Here is an 18379-nt window from a genome sequence, read left to right as displayed (position 1 = left end):
TTTTTCCTTCTTTCCCTATAGCTTCCACCAATTTCTAACATTTTGAGCCACTGCATTTCGTTGCACTCATTTTCTGTATGCACAGATCCTTTAGCCTTACTCCCATTAACAAACACAGTGTCAAAACTGCCTCTATACGCCTTACCCTTCCTAAAGGCAGACTGATCGTCTTCATAAACATGGTCAATTTTGAAACTTCCTAGCAAATTAAAACTGTGTGCCCGACAGAGACTCGAACTCGGGACCTTTGCCTTTCACAGGCAACTGCTCTACCATCTGAGCTACCGAAGCACGACTCACGCCCGGTCCTCACAGCTTTACTTCTGCCAGTATCTCTGTGAGGACCGGGCGTGAGTCGTACTTCGGTAGCTCAGATGGTAAAGCACTTGCCTGTGAAAGGCAAAGGTCCCGAGTTCGAGTCTCGGTCGGGCACACAGTTTTAATCTGCCAGGAAGTTTCATATCAGCGCACACTCCGCTGCAGAGTGAAAATCTCATTATAGTCAATTTTCTTTGCAATCTTCTTCAGTTCATTACAGGTAGATAAATAATCATAGCTTGAATGCGTTTTCGGTTTATACTTTTCCCTTCTGGCCAATTATTTTCGTCGGCCTTCCTTAAGAGGTTCTCCGTGGTTTTCGCTGTCACGTCCGTGAGAATAATGAGAGTGGCTGGGCCGCCTGTCCTCTTTAAGTAGTGACGCGCAGTCTGACTGACTCGCGCTACCGCCGGCTCGGCACGTCGCGGCGGCGGCGGCGGCCGCGACGGCAGCAGCGATGCAAATTAACTGTCGCCGGCCCCTGACGAGTAATATATCTGTCAGCGGAGCTCCGTCCGCCTGGCGCACTGCGGGGCTGCCTACCTACACTGCCCCCTGGTGACGGCGCGCCGCACCGAGGTGCCCGCAGACAATTACAGCCACCCACATTGTCACTCTGACTGAGAGCAAGTGCTGCCAACATACAGTGGCACGACTCAAGAGTATTTCATCTGCAGCTATGTAATCTCGTACGTCATACATTAGTCAAAACATTCATTACCTCCATTCTGCATAACGAGATGTAGCTGCGAATTAAATGGGCGGTTTGTCTAGGTATAACAATTAAACAATAGCTTTTCAAACTTGCTACTATTTATTGTACGATTGAGAGTTTTAGTGGTACTAGGCGCTCCTTATGAGATAAGGGTACTGCAGAAGAAAATAAACAATTTTTTCAGCCTTCAGTTGCTAGGTAATTTTTACTCGTTTACCTAGGTTTCGATTCCAGTAATGGAATCTTCTTCAGAACCTATAAATTAAACCACATACGGACATATATCAGTCTAATGATTGAATAATAAAGAAATCGTGATACTTACAAAAACTTAAATTATTTTGAGAGCCAAACACTGGTCATGTCACAGATTAAAAATTAAAACAATAAAGACGCATAATCATAAGATTATGTCTGTCAAAATTAAAACCATTAATGCAAACGTAGACGGAGCTACGCCGGCCAGAAATAAGGACCACATGTGAGCGGCACGGAAACTAAGCGTCGCGAGCAGTCCCGGGGCGAGGCTCGGCCGCGGCCAAGCGCATGCGCGAGCGCAAGCGCAGGCGCGAGAGACAAACTGTCTCAAAATTATTTAGAGCAAATATACATATAAACAAAATGTGACTTAAAGCCGTCCTACAAATGGACAAACCTATCTATTGGTATGGCAACATTAAACCATTTACCTGAGAACAAACTACAAAGCCAAGGTATAAAAATTTTTTTACATTTAAATATTATAGTAAGAGGGCGAAGCCCCGCTACAGTGGCTAAAACATTAGTGTCGAAACCATGCGTGCTAAGCATAAAATGTCTTTAACATAGAAACGCCTTAGCAACAATGTGTCATTAACAAGCATATTACGAAATACAAAGACACACTGAAGGCTGAAAAAATTGTGCCAAGTGTAGCTAGTTCGCTGGGACTGCAGTGCATGTACACATTAGCCAGCTTTCGCAGATGCACACACGTACACACCCACCCACACACCCACACACCCACCCACACACACACACACACACACATACACACACACACACACACACACACACACATAAAAATTGAGACGGAAATGTCTTATACATGTATTACTGCTATCGCAGGTCTCTCTTGTTTTCCATAACCCCGAGCTATCAGGTAGCGAGACACACCCGTGATTTCGGGGTGGCGTTTAGCAATAAAAGTCATTAGAAATCAGATCTTCCTGGGTGCCGGATTAGAAATCGGACACTGCATAAAAGCACACACTAAAACATTACAGTAAAAATTTAAATAATATCCGTACGGTAACTACAATACATCACTGTTAACACAGTCTTCTTTTCTCTATTAACCAATGCCCATTCTTTGAAGGATAGCTTTTAACATATTACCGAAACAACTGAGCTACTGAAAGCACGACGCATAATCCGTCTTCACAGCATTACTTTCGTCAGTACTTAGATCTATACCTACAAAACACCACACAAGCTCTCCTCTAAGGTAGGAGACCTACTGTTGGAAGTTGAGCTGTGGGGGAGGGTTCTGGGTAATTCAGGTGGTCAGTCGTCAGTTTACGTCGTTGCCGTAGTTGTTTACTTCCTTGCAGTGCCTGCACCTCCAGCGTAGATTGACTCGTTCCTATAGAGAGTCAACCCTCAAGATCAGCTTGAAAAATGAATTTGTACGACACAGGGCATTTGAAGTGTAACAGCTTACACGAGAAGAAATTGAAATTGAATGACAAGATGTGATTGAAATCCACTTCTCTATCGTAAGCCTTATGATCTACGTCAAAGGATCAACGACAACGAGTGATCAACGACAAGGTGTTTGACAAGATCGTACGTGACCCACGTCGGAGCGGTAGCTACTGAACTTGCGGGCTAGTGTTAAGAACTGTCAGAGTATTCCAACTACCATTTGAGTTTCTATCTCTGTTGATCCTTCAGGGCCAGTGGACATCGGCTGGTTAAGTGATTGTCAATGTCAATAAAATTCACCAACAGCAGTGTACTTTAAGGTATTATATTATTTTGTTGCGAAGGCTACCAGGATCGGAATTTAATTATGCTATCTTCATGCCCCATGCGCATATATGCAAATAAACGAACTGGTCGTATAGCGCCACAAATCACTGGATATTGTGATTCTCGATTGTATTCACGATAGCCAGTGGTTAATGGCCGGTCAGGGTGGCCGAGCGGTTCTAGGCGCTACAGTCTGGAACTGCGAGACCGCTACGGTCGCAGGTTCGAATCCTGCCTCGGGCATGGATGTGTGTGATGTCCTTAGGTTAGTTAGGTTTAAGTAGTTCTAACTTCTAGGGGACTGATGACCTCAGTGGTTTATGGCGCTAGACGACAAGTTCATTTATTTCGGTAGATGCGTGTGGGGCCTGAAGATGGCACAAAGAAATACCGAAACTGGTAGCCTTCACAATTAAATAATATAATACCTTAAAGTACACGGCTGTTGTCGGATTTTATGGACATTGACAATTTGAGTTTCTAGCTGACATCGTGGATACCGGTCTACAGTTCTATGGTAGTGTGCTCAGCTACATAGCATAAAAATGGACAATCTTTACGACGTACCTGGTACTTAATGGAGTGCCACAAATACGGGTCGAACAATCAAAATATGTGACGCCTTATCTCACAACTGGAGGCTTCAGAGGAATAGTCATTTATGACGGTCAGCCGCAAAACCAGCTCAGGTTGTAGTCAGGAAGGATCCCATCCGCTCAATAGGTCTCTCACGGAGAATGTACAAGAACGGACAGGGGAAGGGCAGGACAACTACGGTGACACATAAGCAAAAAGAGTTTCGGGAGGACACCACGCTGATCAATGACATCACCCAACAGCTGGACAGTTCCGTCGAAGAGTTGACGTGTGCGGAAGACGACACGAGAATGGTGACGGCGGCGACGACCCCCGTCGAGAAGCAGGGCCCGAAGCCTACAATACGGAGATCGGAAGAGAAAATGGTTAGCGACAGTTGGATAATGCCAACGGTTGCCTTCGTCTCAGGTTGCAGTGACGACAGACGTGCATGCCCACATTCGTATACAGAAACACACACGCATAAGCAACGATCTCTGAAACGGAACAAGAAACGTCACACACACCGTCGGATACCTCCTTTATAAGCTGCGCAGGGCGACAACGAAGAAAAGGCTGAGGAAGACGGCCACCTTGCAGAGCCTATCGAGACTTCACATCCAGAATACCACCATCTTGACACCAGCCTACAACAAGAACGACCTATCAAGCTCGACAATGCAAAGTTACCAGCAGTGCGCTGGCAATCAGAGGTGGTAGAAAACACGACCCAGAGACCAGAGGCTAGGAAGATACGACCGCCGACAAACTTGCCCCAAGGAGTCTGATCTGGTGATTGCGATGGGAACCAACTGACTGTCGCAACAAGCGACACGCTGGGGAGGCGTCCTTCTAAATTTAGAAATATAACCAGCAACGGGGAATAGGACGGAACCACGTTCCCACTACCAATACGCATATGTGTCGGAACGAAGACAAGCATATCAGCTTGTATCTATCAATATCAATACGTACGGTCGCAAATTAAGGTTTTTTCTTAAAGATATGCAACAAGTTGCGGACATCGAAATCGTCCTCCTACAAAAAGTATACGTCATGTACTGGTACCAATCCAACGTGTCACACCTTCGGAAACCTGGAACTGACGGCATTATACCGATACTTCCTAGAGAAGGCATCACGACAGAGGATGTACAGTACCTACTGTTGGCGCTGGGATTAGCGATTACAGTGCTTGATTTATGTTTCATCATCATATATGCACCGTCCGGTAAAGACAAGACACGGGGGCGTTCTGTTTCTTCGCAGAAGCCTCCGTCTTCCAGTCGACACGACCATTTTATCCTAGGCGGCCTTTTTTGTTGTGAACTTGCACTGAAAGATCAATTTCCTTGTTATACCCCGTGTGCAGAACGACGTATTTTGGAGCAGAACATGTATTTGGTTGACACTTGGGAGCATGCCCATGGCCTCCGTCCTAGATTCACCAATACGAGTCTTGCCGCTAGTCGTCTCGACCGAATGTGTGCTGATGTCCTCGAAGTGGAAGTGTGGCTTGCAGCCTACACCAACCATATAGCATTAATATGTACGATCTCCCTCCAGCGGCAGCAGGTGTGGCGTATTCGTGGTCATTGCAAAATGGACGTCAGCCACCTGAGAGCCCCAGCTTGTTGAGACGCCATAGGAGATATTTGTAGATCTTGCGAACGACGCCTTCGGGTGTATCCCACGACATTACTTTGGTGGACGAATTGTGTCAACCGGAGCTACGCCGTGCATTGATGAAATATAGTATGAGCAGGAAGTATGGCGACGTCAGATGATGGACTTCTATTTCACAGTGCTACGGGAAAGTGACGACCAAGTTTCGCCTTCGGAGCGGCAAGATGCGGTACAACAACTTGAAGCCAAAATTATATCCTTCACGTGACGCAGTTTCGAAGGTGCAGTGTTCAGGACAAGGACACTAGATCAAGTTACTGCAAACGCCTGTCGATGTGTCATATCATTGATGAAAGCAAAAGACTATGAAGGGTCTTAGTACCAACCATGGATACGATTGATGGAAAACACCTAATAGCGCATCAAGAAATAGGCAACTCATTTGTAAAACATACAGTCAACTTCACAGTACAGCGGATAACGATTTGAGGCCCGTTAGCGAAGTCACACATACGACTTGGCACCATTGAGCCACTGGCTGAAGCACAACTGATTGAGAAGATTACGCAGGAGGAAGTGGTGTAGGCCTATGGTTAGTGCATAAATCGCCTGGATCAGAAGCTTTCTCTTTGGAGTTATATAGTACTTTTAGCTACTTGACGGCACCCCGATGGACAGCTATCTGCAGTGAATTGATGTCTCCAGACTTATCCTTAACGCTAGGTGTTGTGGAAGGGCTCACTATCTCGATACAAAAATCCTCTGGTGCTATACAGGTACGTGATGTAACATCCACGCCTATATTCCATTCAAAATATTATTTACGACAGCATTGTATGTGGAATGTGACTGAACTTTGATCGTATTCTCGTGGTACTGATAAAAGTGACTTCCTCGCCAATCAAATAATAAATAATCATTGTCAACGACATAATTTAATATATTGTAAAAATTATATCGTAGAAAATAAAAAAAAAGATTATGAAAATCTCAGTATTTTGCTATCTATGCTTTTGTAGAAAAATCCTTGTTTTTGCTCGAACTGTTGCACTGATAGGATGTGATTGATGTCTCGTAACACAGAGGTCAGTAATAACCGTACTAATGTATCGCTATGTTGCTAACTGATATTTGAAATTAGAGGTTATATGTTATTGAAATGAATCTTTTGTGTTCGGAGTTTTATGTCATTGTAATTCTCGTTCTATGTAAACGTTAAGTTTTGGACTCAGCTACCAAAGAGCCCAGCCATTGGCGCTACTTATATACAGCGCATTTTATTGGTAAATAGTTAATATTAATGTGTCACGAAACAATGAGAGATATTTTCTAATGTTAATGTATATAGTGAAGGTGATGAAAGATGTAATGTACATTAGTTATAACGAGTAAAATATAGCCTGAAGCAGAGTCGATAAGTGATTGCCTTTGTTAGCTGCCATCTTCGTGAAATATTGCAGTGGCAGTTTAAAATTTATTTTATATACAGACTTAAATGTTGTTGGTCACAATTCCAATAATAATTGTATACCTAAAGTCAGGGACCCACTATTAGCTAATAAATTCCAGTTACAGTGTGAACATATCGAACTTTTATGAATACAAACCGCATCTTACGTGATATAAATTCTTATCTGCTGATGTGTGAAGACTGGTAATTTCGTAACAACTTTTATGAAATATTTAGACTGGAAAATATGTTAGTGTTGTGTAGGTGTGGTACTGTGTGACAAAACTGTTCTTTTTGTTTAAAGAAAAGTGTTGCCACCTCGAGATAACAGAAGCGTTAATTCGGATAGAAGATCTGCAACTGGTAAAGAGTCTTTTAAACAACAACACTGAAATGACTAAAAATCACTACTCTTGTTTAGTTCAGATTACTTATCAAATATTTAGCTTATTTTTTTGGTTATAAATGATTACTTTTGTGACTGATCTTAGTGATATTTACCCTACTTGACACACAACATTGCTACACGTTCCTATGTTGAGATTTCTTTAGCAAACTAACATTAAGTAACCGGGAAAAGCAGTGATTAAATAACACCTCATGTTACATTAAAAATAAATAATTAATTTTATTTTAATGTTGCTGAAAATGAGCAACACAACAGACGCAACAGACGGCGCTTGATCATTATCGCGATCTGATCGCTCTAACATAGATGTGCTGCCTCTATGGAACACTAGCCTTCGATATAGGGGGCCATACATATCTTGCAGTGGCGCATATGTGATTTCGACGACCACTTATCAGTGCCGTGATGCGGCGACATCGAGATGCCCCCTCCACAGTGCTCGTCAATGGACGTAAGACGAAGTTTTTTATCTTAGTGAGATGGGTCAGACAAGATGCCCCTTATGTACGATATCGTATGCACTGTCTCTCGACCCGTTACTCTGCGGCCTTCGTCACCTATTATCAAAATTAACTTCGCGAGGATATACATTTCAGCGCAAGGCGTATGCGGATGACCTACTGCTGGCAGGCAGAATTAAAAGCAAATGCATCTGGCTTTAGACGGGATCCGCTAATATGCAATGAGAAATGGTGTTGGAATAACAGCAGAAAGCGTAGCACCTTTCCGGCTCGTGGATACCTTGAAATGCCTAGGGACTATTTCTAACAACGCCATACGTCGCACAGCAACTTACAACTATAAAACCGTACTACAATTAGTCGGGATGAGCTCAAAGGAAACATTACACTGGAATTAGATATCATCCACGCCCTTTGCAAGAAGGCCTTCGGTTTCTTCGTGAATGCAGGTCTACTATTTAAAGTAAGACACGACGCCCTTACCCTCCCTCTTGGAAGGAGTATGCTGGGCCTTGCGCGTGTAAACGATCGAGATGCGACGCTATGTATCAACACGATGTTAAAACTGTGGGGACGACACAATAAATGTCTGACATGAATCTTAATAGAAAAAGTAGCACCAGTTACCCTAATGACGCCAATGGCGGTCCACCACATTTCTCAGTCACTCCACAATATACGCGCTTCTTTTATCGAGTACAAGTACTTTCAGATAGCTCTGACGGAAACCAGTCCTGCAACGGCGCGCGACATGTGGGTGATATTAAAGACTGACGGCGTTACAGTCGTATCGAGAGGAGGTATCTAAATTTCATTTGGCATGAAGTATGGCGATCGACACACCATGTTTCCATAGACACAGAGACAAGTGGATGATATTAAAGACTGACGGCGTTACAGTCGTATCGAGAGGAGGTATCCAAATATCATATGGCATGAAGTATGGCGATCGACACATAATGTTTCCGTAGACACAGAGACAAGTGCAGCTTGGTACGTAACAGTTAATAGTAAAAATGTCACCCTACATAGACTCCATGCAATTCGTATAAAGGGCTCTCCAATATTCCCTCAGTGCCAAATTCTGGACAACGATGAACTTCGCATCGTATGTCACCCCTGGGCTGAATTGTGGCGTTTGATGACACTTTCGATTCCTTTCTTTCTTCGAATGGGACAAAACAACATTGGACCGGTGATTATATTCTTCCCGAACAGGACGTAATACCCACGTACTAAAACGAATGCAGTAACGTGGCTTCGAGGCCAAAGAGTGCTTTATTTGTTCAGAGAGGGCCTAGAGAATGTGAAGGACTTCAGGACATTTGTCTAGGAACGACGTCTGAAGATTGTGAGCAATCCGAAGTACTGACAGTATTTCTGTAACTTCCTGAGAAGTGCGTTTCAAGACTTACCTTCTCCTCCCCCTCCCCTCCAGCTGGAACGTCCAGAGAAGAGAAGATCAATTAGCGATGCGATGAAAGAACGAACGAACAATATTAATCAGTGAATACCGTATGCATAAAGAAAACGTACCCGGATGAAAGAGAAGCTGGAGACTAGTATTGAAATTCTCCGTTACCCTTCGTGTTTCATTCTCTATGTGAGAATAGTGTTAAATTTATATAGCTTCTAACCGATACAGAAATATTATTTGCGATATGACAATGAAGTGGTTGTTACTGACGTTCAGTTTTACTTAACTGTTATACACTGAATCGCCGAAGAAACTGGTACAGGGATACCTACTCAAATAGAGAGATATGAAAACAGGCTAAACAGGCAGAATAAGGCGCTGCGGTCGGCAACCCCTGTATAAGACTAGTGTCTGGCGCAGTTGTTAGATCGGTTACTGCTGGTACAATGGCATGTTATCAAGATTGAAGTGAGTTTGAACGTGGTGCTATAGTTGGCGCACGAGCGGTGGGACACAGCATCTCCGACGTAGCGATGAATTGGGGATTTTGCTGTAATACTATTTCACGAGTGTACCGTCATTATCAGGCATCCGGTAAAACATGAGATCTCCGACTTTGCTGAGGCCTGTGAACCATTCAACGAAACATCATCGATTTTGGCTTTCGGAGCCCATGGACCCTGCTTGACAGCAGAGGACTTTTCAAGCTCGTGGAGGCTTTGTAATGGTGCGGGGCGTGTACAGTTGGAGTGATGTGGGACCCCTGATACATCTACATACGATTGTGACAGGTGACACGTACGGTAGAATCCTTTCTGATCATCTGGATCCATTCGTGTCCATTGTGCATTCCGAAAGACTTGGGAAATTTCAGCAAGACAATGCGACATCCCACATGTCCGGAGTTGTTAAAGAGTGTCTCCAGGAAAACTCTTCTGATTTTAAACATTTCCGCTGGCCACCGAACTCCCCAGACGTGAATATTATAGAGCACGTCTGGAATGCATTGCAACTTGCTGTTCAGAACAGATCTCCACCTGCTCGTACTCTTACGGATTTATGGACAGCCCTACAGGTTTCATGGTGGATATCCTCTGCAGCACTATTTCATACATTAGTTGAATCCATGCCACGTCGTACTGCGACACTTCTGCGTGCTCGCTGGGGCTCTACAAAGTAGTAGGCAGGTGCTAGTGGGGGCTGTACACGATATTAGGCAGGTGTAGCAGTTTATTTGGCTCTTCAGTGTACGTGTAAAAGGATTTGATTTAGTATGTGAAAGGTATTCTTTAAAATGTGAAGAGTAATCGAGAAGTATTTTTTAAGATAATTTTATTGTGTTTTTCAATTTAGGAAATTCGTTTAACCCTTCATGATATACTGCTTCATTTCAGCGTTAGATTCAGGTCAGTCTCTTTATCTATTATAGTGTTAATGTTTATATAAAGAAATATTAGAAAAAAGTAAGCAGCAGACCCAGGGCTGAATCCAGTTACGGCACAGAAAATGGTGGTAGAGTGTTTGCCGGCGATAGGCAAATTTGCCAGAAAATTTCGTATCAGTGCACGGTCTACTACAGAATGAAAATCCCATTCTGGAAGAACAGTATACTGAAGAAGAAAAGAAAACTGATAATGTGTTAGGTCACGATAAGTTTGGCTTTACGAAAGGTAAAAGCAGAGGAAAGGAATTTGTGACTTTGCGGTTGACAGCGGAAACAAGACTGAAGAGGAGGCAAGGCACGGTCTTAAGATTTGTCGACTTAGAACAAGTGTTCGACAGTGTGAAATTGAAACTTCCCCTTAGAAAAATTTATGAATGATAGCGCTGGTAAACCCCTTACGTTAATTGATTTTCAAACAGCTGAGCAGGACTGAACGTACTCAGACATTTCGCTCTTTACTTATTCTGATCAACACTAAACTGACACGCAAGATTTTTAGCGCAACGCAATTTGACTTTCAATAACTCCTACAAAAGAATGGCCCTGACTAACAATAACCTGTACCTTTCATGAATCACGTACCTCACAAAAATCTTCGTAACTCGTAATACTGCACCTAGCGAGTTGCCGCAGTGGTTAGCTCACTGGACTCGCATTCGGGAGGACGACGGTTCAGTCCCGTCTCCGGCCATCCTGATTTAGGTTTTCCGTGATTTCCCTAAATCGCTTCAGGCAAATGCCGGGATGGTTCCTTTGAAAGGGCACGGCCGATTTCCTTCCCCATCCTTCCCTCACCCGAGCTTGCGCTCCGTCTCTAATGACCTCGTTGTCGACGGGACGTTAAACACTAATCTCCTCCTCCTCCTTCTCGAACTACTGCAATACAGCGAGTACCAATACTGCCAGCTAAATAAAAGATTCTGACTGAAGGCACTGACTACTGATAGGCATAGTTAGCAAATGAGAGATTTTGATAGAAAACAAACAATGTGTTTACCTTAATATTGTTCAAAAGTCATAATATATACATCAGTTCATGACATACAATCTTACAAATTTACTGTCTCTGATGGACACACGTCCAAATCATCTGCTGTCAAAACTCCGCCATCTCTCCCACCACATCCACCACTGCTGGCGGCTCACCTCCAACTGCACAATGCTACGCGCTGTTCACATCCAAATGCCCAACACCACAATAGCAAATTCCAACAATGCAAGCCAGCCACAGACTGCACACAGCACAGTCAGTGATTTTAATGCAGAGCTCTACGTGGCGTTACCAACATAAAAACGTAAACAGCCTACTTACAAAATGATGCAAGATGTCTGAAACCTTTAGAAAAATAAATGTAAGACATAAGAAAAGATGGATAATATGCAGTACGTAAAATGGTTTAAAACTAAGAACGAAGTGTTGTTTTGTACATCGAAGAAGCAATGACTGGCATAAACGGAAAGTTCAAGATTGGAATAAAAATTCAGGGTCAAAGGCTATCAATGATAAGATTCAGCGATGAAAATGCTATCCTCAGTGAAAGTGAAGAAGAATTACAGGTTCTGTTGAATGTAAAGAACAGTCTAATGAGTGCAGAGTATTGATAGAGAGTAATATGGAAAAAGAGAAACGTAGTGAGAAGTGAGTTAGATAAGAAAATGGTTCGAATGGCTCTGAGCACTATGGGACTTAACATCTGAGGTCATCAGTCCCCTAGAACTTAGAACAACCTAAACCTAACTAACCTAAGGACATCACACACATCCATGACCGAGGCAGGATTCGAACCTGCGACCGTAGCAGTCGCACGGTTCCGGAGTACAGAGCCTAGAACCTCATGGTCACCGCGGCCGGCAGTTAGACAATAATAGCGGCTTAAAATCAAAACTGATGTTCTAGAAGTGGACGAAGTTAAGGAATTCTGCTGCCTTAGAATAGTAGCAGCTCAACATGACCGAAGCAAGGAGGATGTAAAAAGCAAACGAGAATACTCAAAGACGTTAGTTCAGTACAAGTGTTTTTACACATCAGTCTTCAATTCTGGAAGTGTCCTGAGAATGTCTGTTTGGAGCTCATCGTTGTATGGTAGTGAATCATGGACGGCATGGAAATCGGGACAAAAGAAAATCTAAGTGTTTGAGATGTGGTGATGGAACATAGCGTTTAAAAGTACGTAGGATGATTCGGCAAAGAATAATGAAGTTCCGCCTAGAATTGGCGAAGAAATGAACATATGGAAAGCAGAGACAAGATGAAGGGACCAGGATGACAGGATATGTGTTAAGACACCAGTGAATAACCTCCAGATTACTTGGGACAACTGTAGTCTGTAAAAGCCATAGGCGAAGACAGAGATACGAATACATCGAGAAAGTAAATGAGGACTTTAGTCTGTAAAAGCCATAGGCGAAGAAAGAGATACGAATACATCGAGAAAGTAAATGAGGACTGTAGTCTGTAAAAGCCATAGGCGAAGACAGAGATACGAATACATCGAGAAAGTAAATGAGGAAAGTAAATGAGGACACTGTCGAACACTTGTTCTAAGTCGACAAATCTTAAGACCGTGCCTTGCCTCCTCTTCAGTCTTGTTACGCTGAGAAGAAGAGGTCACTGCAGAAGCGGAATGCGTGGCAGACCAGTCAGTGCCACGACTAAAGACATTCTGTTAGTGAAGACACCATGCCTCGCTGGAAAAAGCTAATTGTTTTATTATCGATTGATATGTATGCGCATACTTTAGCATTTCTTTTATTAATAGAGAATTGTTATATTTAGTATGAGAGTATTTCTGGAAGTGCGTTTATCGTGGTTCTTGTGATTTTGTGGTTTTCAGTTCTAAGATACTTTATTTTCCTGTGCAGTTATTGCTCCGAAATTCCTTCATATGTGTAAAGTAAATTGGTATAGCAGAACTTTGCGAAGTTCGAAATTAAATTTTACATTTTGTTAGATATCGCATACTCGAAAGTGGTGTCTTTTTTCCCTTTCAGATGCCGTAAAATCAGTGATACAAATCACGATCTTTCGTCCTCTGCTTATCACTAAATGTTTGCACATCCAGTACTTGTATGATTTATATGAAGTTTTACAATACTAAGGTAGTTTTTCTCGCAAGAGAGGTTCCTTAGTATGTATACCATATTCAACCATGTGACACTGCGACATCATTGAAAGTCATTCGTTTGTTCGTCATTAGATACACCTAAAATTGTGTAATAGAGTGAACCGTTATGTGGATGAATTATTTTTGTTCGCTTTACCATAGTGTAATTTGTTGATTTTCACCAAATTGGCATCTGCTCTGGCTTGATGTAAGACTTATCTGTTGATAAAGCAGAGGGACTCGTAGCAGTTATTGATGGTGAAAAATTACTTTTCTATCCACCTGATCATTAGTGAACAATCCGACGATTTTGAAGCTCCTACAACGATAGATTTAATTTTTATGTAATCTTGTGATCAAATATAGGCGTTAAGTGGTCAAATGACTATCCTTTCTGTATTCTGGTCAAATCAAATGTGCTTGATGAATAAATATTTAGAAAGTTGAAAAGAACAACCCACTTACGACAGAATGGGACAAATTTTCCTAGAAGAAAGTTAAGCAAAGTTTCCTGATACTGTTCTGAGTTATCAGTTTCAGTTCTTTCTAAGAGGCGTATATCACGATGTGAGAATCATTAAACTGAACCCGGAATTATTTACAGTGTAGATATAACCCCTTATATGGAAACAGACTCGTCACTGAGAGACTACAAAAAAATACGACGAAATATTCAAATTTCAGCGGGTATTCCTAACACTGGAAGAATCGACACATTCTATGCCAGGACGAATCAGTTGTTCTTGCAAAGCCGGGGGAGGCTATCGTAGAATATGTTTACCTAATATGACGTGGAACGAATATTGCATGAATGTCGTATCGAGGAACTACATTCCCTTAAAACTTAAAGCCAGTCACAATTCACATTAAATTATTTAGTTATGTTTTTCTTTTTTTTTCTTATTTTTTTGAGATAATAGTCTTCTGCCTCCAGTGGCGTGGCCCGCCATGATTTCTATCCTGTGCCAACCTCTTCATCTCAGAGTACCACAAGCAACCTGTCCTCAGTTATTTGTTTGGAGTGCGCCAGTGTCTGTCTTCCTCCACAGTTTTACACTCTACAGCTGTCTCTAGTCCCTTAACAGAACTCCTACGATCATGTCCCACCTACTTGTCAGTGTTTCCCCTATTTCCTTTCTTCGACGATTCTCCGGAGAACACCTCATTACTTACGTAATCAGTGCTCTTAATTTCAAATATTTCTTGGTAACAACGCATCTCAAATGCCTGAATCCTCTTCTTTTCTGATTATCCCACAGGTCATATTTCAGTTCCACGCATTGCTGTGACACTAAACTTACAACCACAGAAATTTCTTTCTCAAATTAAGGCATTTGATGCTATTAGAATTCTCTTACCTTGCTGGCTACAGCTAGTCCGCTTTTAGTGCCTTTTCTCCGACCGTCATGGTTTATTTTGCTGACATAGTAGCAGAATTTAATAACTTCATCTACTTCGTGGTCACCAGTCCCGATATTAAGTTTATCGCTGTTCTCATTTCTGAAGCTTCTCGTTACTTTCGTCTTCCTTCGATGTACTCTGGATACATATCCTGCACTCATTAGACTGTTCATTCCATTCAACAGATCTTGTATTTCTTCTTCACTTCCACTGAAGATAGCAATGCAACCAGTGAATCTTACCATTCATATTCTTTCACCTTGAATTTCAATTCCTCTTCAACTGTACTGCCTGCTGAGTTACTGCTTATTGCAGTATCAATTGTCTTAGAGAACTTCAAGCGTATCTCTCGATTCCTTAGTAACTTCCATATTCCACTTCTTTGGGTATTTGTTCTTCCTGACTAATCTCTGAAACGTCAACCTACTCTTCACCACTACAGCACTGTAGTCTGTGTCTGTATCTGCCCCTGGGTATGCCTATATACAATGTAGTATCTGATTTCGTAATCTCTGTCTGAACATAATGTAATCTGACTGACATCACCCCACATCTCCCGGACTTTTCCAAGTATACCTCCTCCTCTTATGACCCTCGAGCCATTACTAGCTGAAATTTATAACAGAACTCAATTTTTTCGCTCTCTCATTTGTAGTACCAAGTCCATAGTCTCCCTTAACCCTTTATTCTACTCCTTCCGCTACAACCGCATTTCAATCCCCTTGAGTACCAATTTGTCATCTCCCTTTACGTACTGAATTACCGTTCAACATCCTCATACACTTACTCTGTCTCTTCATCTTCAGCTTTCGTCATCGGCGTGTATATCTGTTCTATCGTTTCGGTGTTGGTTTCCTGTCGGTTCTAGTGAGAACATCTCTATCCGTGAACTGCCAACAGTAAGACAGTTTCTTCTCTACCCATCAATTCATAACGAATTCTACTCCAATCACCATTTTCTGCGGCTATTCATGTTACCCGATACGCATTTGTCCTGAAAGCCTTGCCCTCATTTTTCCATTTCACTTCACTGACACCCACTATGTCTAATTTGAACCTTAGCGTTTCCCTTTACAGATTTTATAGCTCCCCTACCACGTTCAAACTTCTGACGTCTCACTTCCTGAATCGTAGAACGTTATGCATCCGCTGGATATTCAGTCTTCTTTTCGTGGTGGCCTCTCCCTTGACATTCGCCTACCAGAGATCCGAATGGGGGGCTACTTGGCAATCTTCTGCCAAAGGAGAGATCGTCATGAGACTTTTGCAATTACAAGACACCTGTCCTTGAGATACGCAATATGTGTCTTTAATGCAGTAGTTTCAATAGCCTCCTGCATCCTCAAGCCGTTGACCACTGCTAATTCTTCCTCATTTAGGTCCAGTTAGCGTCCTCAGTGGCAAGAGAGAGTCCTAAAACTGCCTCTTCCTCCACCCTCTTGACAACGCCGTTCAAATGGCTCTGAGCACTATGGGACTTAACAGCTATGGCCATCAGTCCCCTAGAACTTAGAACTACTTAAACCTAACTAACCTAAGAACAGCACAAAACACCCAGCCATCACGAGGCAGAGAAAATCCCTGACCCCGCCGGGAATCGAACCCGGGAACCCGGGCGTGGGAAGCGAGAACGCTACCGCACGACCACGAGATGCGGGCTACAACGCTGTTGACAGATTGAAGATGACTTCTTATCCCCAGAAACCTTCGGTCCCCATTGGTGATGATTTTTATCGAATATTTAAGCGGTGGGGTTGTGTTCCAAACAGAGACCGAGGACGTTTTGATTAATTATCAAAGAGGCTAACAGTTTTCTTGTTCTGCCGACCATATTTTGTATTCATATCTTTATGTGTTGTTTCTGTTCTTTATTATCGCCACTGAACAGGAAAGGAAACTGCAAAAAGAAAGACGTGCTTACCTCCGCCACTTGTGTCCTTAAAAAATAACTGCACGTCTTCAGGCGATGGTGCCTACCTGCGCGTATCAAAAATAACTAACCTATTACTAAAAGGGGCGTACGAAAGGAAGAAAGCAACGGAAGCGAGCTCAAAGGGTAATGATAAAAATGGAGGTAGTTGAGTAGGGACCTTTTTCTTATGTACCGGAATTTCGGGAATCTCTTGCTCAAAACAGGTCTTCCTGAAATTGTTATAATGATTCAATTTGTAATTCGTTCGGAGAATCGTGTAGCGTTAGCATCTCAAAGATTGGAATTCCCAGCCGGAAGGTGGGTCATAGGAAAACTGGAAAGAACTGCTCGTATCTGTGGTTACGAACAAGTTCACAGTGTTGATCTTTAAGGTACGTCCCATAACCCCGAGGCGATTTCTCGTTGGGACCAAAATGGTTGCCGATCGTATATTCCCAGCGTTAGCTTTCGTTGCAAGATAATGAATCACGACAGGGAATAAAAGCGGCTGGAAATAGAACTGGCAGGTGTCTGTCGGGTAAGGAAAGCCTTTTTTTTTGAGTCATCAGTCTTCTGACTCTTTTTATGCCGCCCGCCACGAATTCGTCTCCTGTGTCAACCTCTTAATCCATGAGGAGTACTTGCGACCTTCCGTCTTTCTTAGATTTCTCAATCTGTATTCTGTACTCATTAGACTGTGCATTCTATGCAGCAGACCCTGTAATTCTTCTTTACACACACTGAGGACAGCAATCTTATCATTGATATCCTTTCACCTTGAATTTTGACTCCACACATGAATATTTCATTTATTTCCGTCATTGCTTCTTCGATGCATGGACTGAACGGTAGGCGTGAAAGGCTACATCCCTGTCTTACACCCTTTTTTATCCGAGCACTTCGTAATCGGTCTTCCACTCTTATTAGTCCCTCTTCGTTCTTGTGCATATTGTATATTACGCATCTTTCCCTATAGTTTATCCCTAGTTTTCTCAGTATTTCTAACATCTTACACCATTTTATATTGTCAAACACTTTGTCCAGGTCGGCAAATATTATGAACGTATCTTGAGTTTTCTTTACTCTTGCTACCATTATCCACCGCTTCGTCAGAATGGCCTATCTGGAGCCTTTACTATTCCTAATGTCCAACTGATCTTTGTGTGACACATTCTCAATTCTCTTTGTCATTCTTCTCTTGTTAGCAACTTAGATGCTTCGCCTTTTAAGCTGATTGAATACTAATTCTCGCATTTGTCGGCTCTTGCAGTCTTGCATGGATGACGTTTTTCCGAGAGTGAGATGATATATCCCCTGATTCACACATTCTATACATCGACGCGAATAGACGTTATGTTGCCACTTCCTACACTGATTTTAGAAATTACGATGGAATTTCATTAATCCCTTCTGCCTTATTTGATTTTAAGCCTTCCGTACCTCTTTTAAATTCTGATTGCAGTACTTGGTCCCCTATCTCTTCTATGTCGACTCTTGTTTCTCCTTAAATCACGTTATCAGACAAGTCTGTCC

Source organism: Schistocerca cancellata, chromosome 5, assembly GCF_023864275.1.
Source record: "Schistocerca cancellata isolate TAMUIC-IGC-003103 chromosome 5, iqSchCanc2.1, whole genome shotgun sequence".
Taxonomy (NCBI): domain Eukaryota; kingdom Metazoa; phylum Arthropoda; class Insecta; order Orthoptera; family Acrididae; genus Schistocerca; species Schistocerca cancellata.
Note: the sequence above shows the minus strand (reverse complement) of the source record.